General features: G+C 47.4%; 1 protein-coding gene and 1 long non-coding RNA gene across 6 annotated transcripts in view; one reads left to right on the plus strand and one right to left on the minus strand.

Moving 5' to 3' along the window:
• Ogdh (oxoglutarate (alpha-ketoglutarate) dehydrogenase (lipoamide)) overlaps positions 1 to 3,993 on the minus strand; it is a 68,547-nt gene extending 64,554 nt beyond the window's left edge. For 4 of the 5 annotated variants that reach the window (XM_005396658.2, XM_005396655.1, XM_005396660.2 and 1 more), the window contains exon 1: positions 3,899 to 3,993. The gene's annotated coding sequence lies outside the window, so the exon portion shown is untranslated. Of the gene's footprint in view, positions 1 to 3,822 lie in introns of all 5 variants that reach the window. The other variant, XM_005396656.2, reaches the window with a different exon arrangement.
• Positions 3,994 to 4,052: 59 nt separating this feature from the next.
• LOC102018470 overlaps positions 4,053 to 6,000 on the plus strand; it is a 7,287-nt gene continuing 5,339 nt past the window's right edge. The window contains exon 1 of the long non-coding RNA XR_262887.1: positions 4,053 to 4,153. This is a non-coding gene — a long non-coding RNA (uncharacterized LOC102018470). The remainder of the gene's footprint in view (positions 4,154 to 6,000) is intronic.

A 6,000-nucleotide genomic window follows, 5' to 3' on the forward strand; every position in this document is an offset into this window, starting at 1 on the left:
AGATCTATCTCCCATTATCTATCTTGCATTTCACTCTTTGTTTATATTTTGGGTTCTCATACAATAGAAACCATGTGATATTTAAGCGTGTGTGTCTGATTTATTTACTCAACATTATGGTCTCAAAGTTCATCCATTTTCCTTTGAAAGACTCCAGTTTGTCCTTTTTATGGCAGAGTAGTACTCCACTGTATATAAACACATTTTCTTTATGCAATCATCTATTGATAAACATATAGGTGGCTTCAAACATTTAGCTATTATATAAAAAAATACAAAAAAGATGCCAGGTATTGATGAAGACTTAAACCAGTTGTAGTTCATTCATAGCAGATGCCACTGAAGCCAACCAGCAGTAACACACCACAGCTGGGATGAATCTGCAGGGACCTTCACTGAGTGGAAAGTCAATCCCAAAAGGCTGTATGACTCCCTTTATTTGGCATTCTTGGCAACCAAAATTAGGCAAATGGTGAACTGGTTGCGTCGTTGCCAGTAGGTGAAGGGCTGAGGGCAGAAAGAACATCAGTGTAGACTTTAAAAAGGCAACAGGACAGGTAGGTGTGATAGCATGAGCCTGTAATCCCAGCACTAAGCAGGCTGAGACAGGAGGATCACTGCAAGTTGGAGGCCAGCCTGGGCTACATAGCAAGTTCAAGGCCAGCTGGGGTTACACAATGAGACCCTGTCTCAATAATAACAAAAAGGAAAAAGGACATATCCTTGAGATGAGAAAAATGTTCTGTATCTTAAATTTTACTATTGTAAATATCTGGCTGTGATAATTATAACTACTGGAGAAAATCTACCACTGGAGAAATGTAGGGAAAGGAACACAGGGATCTTTGCACTAGGCTTTTTTTTTTTTTTTGGGTACCGAGAATTGAATTCAGGAGCTTATGCTTGCCAGGCAGATGCTTGTGCTGCTGAGCTATATCCCCAGCCCTGCACTAGTTTGTTTTTTGAGACCAGATCTAACTGTAGTTCAGGCTGGTCTTGAATTCACTATGTAGCCCAGGCTTTGAGTGCTGGGATTACAAATATGCACCACCACACTCATCCCCTATTTGTTTTGATTGTACATAACAGATTTGCATGTAGAATTTCTCAAAATCTTACAATACCTATATTTCTCAATAATTTTTACAATTATTTCAAAAAATAAAAATGGGCTGGGCCTGATGATGCACACCTGTAATCCTAGAACTTGGGAGGCTGAGGCAGGAGGATCACAGTGAGTTTGAGGCCAGCCTGGGCTACATAATCGAGTTCAAGGCAAGCTACACTACACTGCACTACAAAGCGAGACCCTGTCCCCCTCAAAAAAAATCCCTCCCCCAAAAATGGTACTCACAATGGAGCTGTCTTAAAAAATAAAATTAAAAAAAAAGACAGCAAGGTTGGGGCTTGGGATTTAGCTCAGCGGCACAGGGCCTGCCTGGCAAGCTCAAGGTCGTGAGTTTGATTCCCAGTACCGGAAAAAAAAAAAGACAAAGGAGCTGTCTTTAACTCACCCCAACACATAAACAGTAAATAAACTGAGCACTCATCACAGTGAGCAGGCAGGAGGCCACCCTCTTCTTGCACGAACCTACCTTTGTCTCCCCTCACACCAGTCACAGGCTGAGAGCAACCTACACACACAGCCTCACTGGTAGTGCACTGGTGGCTTTCAGATCACAGATATGGATGCTCCTGACCGGCTATACTCCCCGAGCCAGAAGTCTGCTGCCATGGTCTGTATGTTTGTGTCCTAGGAAAATTTATATGCTAACACAATAACCCCCAAGGTGAGACTATTAAGGGTGGGGTTTTTAATGGGATCAGTGCCTTTATAAAAGAGGCCTTGCTGGGGACATAGCTCAGCGGCACAGTGCCTGCATGGCAAGCGCAAGGTCTTGAGTTCGTTTCCCGGTACAAAAAAAAAAGCGGAGGCGGGGCGGCGGCTCAAAACTCCTTCGACTTCTACCATGTGAGAATGTAAGAGGGAAGCAGGAAGCAGGTTAGCACTACACAGAATCTGCCAGCACCTCGACCTTAAAGACTTCCAGCCTCCGGAACCATGAAAAATAATTTCTGGCCATTGATAAGCAAATAAATAAAGCATTTAAATGTAATCAAAACCAACAGAAATTTGTGTATAAATATTTCTGAGACTCAAATTAGTCTTTCAAAGTAACTGAATCGTGGTGGCTGCTAACAGAATATACTACAAACTACTGAACTGTAGAGTTTAAATGGGTGAACTATATGCAGAGTGAATTTTACCTCAAATGAATATCTCAAGAAAGTTGTTGTTCAAGAGGAAAAAGTACCAGAAATGATAAAAGTATTTGGGGGTGGTGCCCGGAATGTTAAAGGTGTTCTAAAAAACTAATGAGAAGCCAGATGTGGTGACACACACCTGTAATGCCAGCATTCCGGGAAGCTGAGGCAGAAGGACCACAACTTCGAGCCCATCCTGGACAATTTAACAAGACTCTGTCTCAAAATAAAAAATAAAAAGGGATAGGGATATAGCTAGTGCGAAGACTTAAGGGTCAATCCTCAGTACTACCAAAAAAAAAAAAAAAAAAAAAAAAAGATATCTCTCTCCAACTTCCCAAGATCCATCGGAGCTAATTTAGAAAACTACAATGTCAAATACCTTTATCAGGAGCGTCTACATAACAATAAATGGGTGGCCTGACTGCTGCACCCGGTGTCAATCATTCTAACGCCAATGCACCTGCAATTAGGCTCCAGGTGCAGGGCTACCAGAGCAGCCACGAAAAACCCCCACACAGTTCCTTCTGCGGGCGTCAGAGAAAGAGGACAGGGCGCGCAGACAACCTCAGGTAGCCTGAATCATGAAATCGAGGGAAAACCTAAATAAGCCCTTTACTAGTTTCTATCACCAACTTTGGAGGTCACGTCCCTAAGCAGTATCCTCCCAAGGACTCCTTCAGCTGACATCTCTGCCATGGAGCGGGTCACGATGCTAAGTTGTTTGGAACTCAGAGACCTTCTCCGTCTATCTCAAATCAGTGGCCTGCCTTCCCGGGGGCCTGTACAAATGTGTGATAAGTGACCTTCTGACGCCAAAGGACCTAGAGCTCCAACCCTAAGATGCTCACAGCCGCCATCTTCCGGACATGCGCACAATGGGTCGGAAGTGGTACTGAGCGGGCGCTGACCACCCGGCACCGCCCCTTGCCCACACCCGGATCGCTTGGCTTACTGATGCCACCAATGCCCCTACACCTGTCTTCAGGGAAGCAGTCGACTACACTTGCAGAACTTGTCACTTCAGGGTTTGGCACTGTACCCGGCTCGAGGTCAGGTGCCTACTACATCCCAGCGGTTGTCACACACCCTTCACAAGGAAAAGGGCGCCCGAAAGCATGCACACATGCGGGCTTCCCCCTCCCAAGTGCTACTGGTCCTGGGCGGCTGGTGGAGCCAAGGTACCACCAAGGTCGCGGAGCATGTTCTAAGGCGGCGGCTTCTCAGGACAAAGGGACGCCCAAGCGGGAGGACACGGCCCCAAGGAGCCCGCCATGTGACTCCACCACGACCTTGGGGTCACCCCGGCCGCCGCGCCGCAGCCCGCCAGTCGCCCGCAGCCAATGGCGCGCCACTCCGTGCCCCGCGCGACCCCCGGCGCGCGCCCTCGTCCGCCAATGCCCGCCTGGCAGGCGGCCCCCGCTACACCATTGGCTTCCGTGATTGTCTGTCAACCCCCGTCTCCGCCCACCACCGCCGCCCTCCGTCTGCCCCGCTCTGTCCAGCTCTACTCCCGTCACCTCAGAGCCCGCGGACCCAAGGACGCGGCGGCCTCACCCTCGGCCGTGACCTCCAGGTGGCAAGCGTCTAGCCTGCCGGCACTGAACCACTCCCAGGTGCAACGCGCAGTTACCTGTCTCCCGCTCTGCTCCACCCGAATGAGACGCCGAGTCCCCACTCCCGGGAACCAAACTCTCAGCCCCGCCCCGGCGTGTGACGTCAGCACGTAGTCGCCCCCCCCCGAGCAGAGTCCCGCCCCTTTAGTTGGGTCAAGGCTGTGACGTCACAGAGGGCGCGGGCGTCACGGCTCAGGCCCACCAATGCGAAAGCAGCTCTGGGCGGAGCGGGACAGGGCTGCGGTCCCACCTGAAGAGCTCGGAGAGGCAAGGTGCGGGGTAGTTTCCTAGAATGAGTAGCTCCTTGTGCTCGTTAGGAAGCCAGTAAGGAAGACTGGGTTCATGTGAAACGTATCACAGCACAAAAATAGGTTGAAGTTGGCTGTGATGGTGCATACCTGTGATCTCAGCACTTGGGAGGCTGAGGCCGGAGGATTGCATGATTTGAGCCCCGCTTGGGCTGCATAGTGAGTATAAAACCAACCTGAACTACATACCAAGACCCTGTCTCCAAAGCAAACCTTTTAAGAACAAAAATCACCATTATTGAGCTGTCGTGTAGGGTCAAGTTTCATGAAAATCACACCTTTGAGTTAGATTTTGCTATCCGTAGATCCACAAATGTCGAGACACCCTGCTGGAATTTCTTCGGAGTGGTCCTGGCTCCAGAGCCGCTTACCAAGAGTGGTAACCACTTGCTTCCTTTTTTTTTTTTTTTTTCCTGAGACAGGGTCTCACTATGTAGTCCAGGGTGGCCTTGAACTCACTTTGTACCTCAGGCTGGCCTTGAGCTCATAGTGATTCTCCTGCCTCAGCCTCCTGAGTGCCGGGATTACAGGCATACACCACGTGCGGGTGATGCTACCAACTTTGAAACGTTAAATTTTGGGAAAAAATTTGCCGTATAAGTGATGAGATACGGTAAGTTATGCTCAATCACATATTGAGAATGTTAGTTTATTGGGGTTCATCATCATTGGCAGGGAAAAGCTTCGTTTCGTGACATGTCTTTATTTATTTATTTATTTTTGGTACAGGGAATTGAACTCAGGACCTTGTGCATGCCAGGCAGGTGGTGTGCGGCTGAGCTATATCCCCAGCCCTATGTCTTTATTTTTTAAAAATCCTTTTTAAAAAATCATGCTAACCCGGGCTTGGTGGTGCATGCATGCCTGTAATCCCAGCACTTAGGAGGCTGAGGCTGGAGGATTGTTGAGATGGAGGCCAGCCTGGGCTACAGAGTGAGCTCATAAAACACAATGTGTATATCCACTCATCTACTGATAGACACTTGCTCTCACCTTTGGCTTATAAATATCTGAGTCCTTGTTTACAAATGATTCTTCAGCACATATACCTAGGAGTGAACTTCCTGGGTCATCAGAGAATTCTGTCTAGCTCTTGAAGAAATGATAAACTGTCCCATAACAGTCACATCATTTTACATTCCTATTGCAACGGCAAGCAGAAACACCAAAATGACACCCAGGATTTGGAGGCAGATTTATTTTACACCCATGGGCTCCGATCAAGATTATTCCCGGAGTATCAGACCCCAAAAGCCCAGGGAGAGAGGTTTTTATGGAGTTGAAAGGAGTACAGAGGCAGAGTACTGGGCTGTCTTTGATTGGTTCTTACGGTATGCATCATAATGACCAGCCATTTCTAGGAGACAGAAGTAACAGGAACTTGTAATAGGAACTGTTACCCGGGCAACTAACAGACTGGAGGGAGGGGCATTTCTGCTACACTAGCAAAGCACAAAGATTCCAATTTTTCCACAACCTCATCAACACTTTTTAAAAATTTTATTATACTTGTTGGGCTAAGGTAGTTCAGTGGTAGAACATGTGCCTGCCATACATAAAGCCCTGGTTTCAATCCCAGGCATTGCAAGAAAAAAATTAAGTATCAGATAATATCATGATAGCTGTAGCAAGTGCTGGAGATTGAACCCAGGTCCTCATGCATGGTCGGCAAGAAATCTGATATACCCTAGGCTGATCAATGGTTATTTCATTTCATTTTTTGTAATAGTGGAAACTGAACCCAGGACCTCCACACTGAACTACATCCCCAGCCATTTTTAAAATTTTTCTTAGCCGGGCATGGTGACGCA

Source organism: Chinchilla lanigera, unplaced genomic scaffold, assembly GCF_000276665.1.
Source record: "Chinchilla lanigera isolate Chin_1 unplaced genomic scaffold, ChiLan1.0 scaffold00055, whole genome shotgun sequence".
Taxonomy (NCBI): domain Eukaryota; kingdom Metazoa; phylum Chordata; class Mammalia; order Rodentia; family Chinchillidae; genus Chinchilla; species Chinchilla lanigera.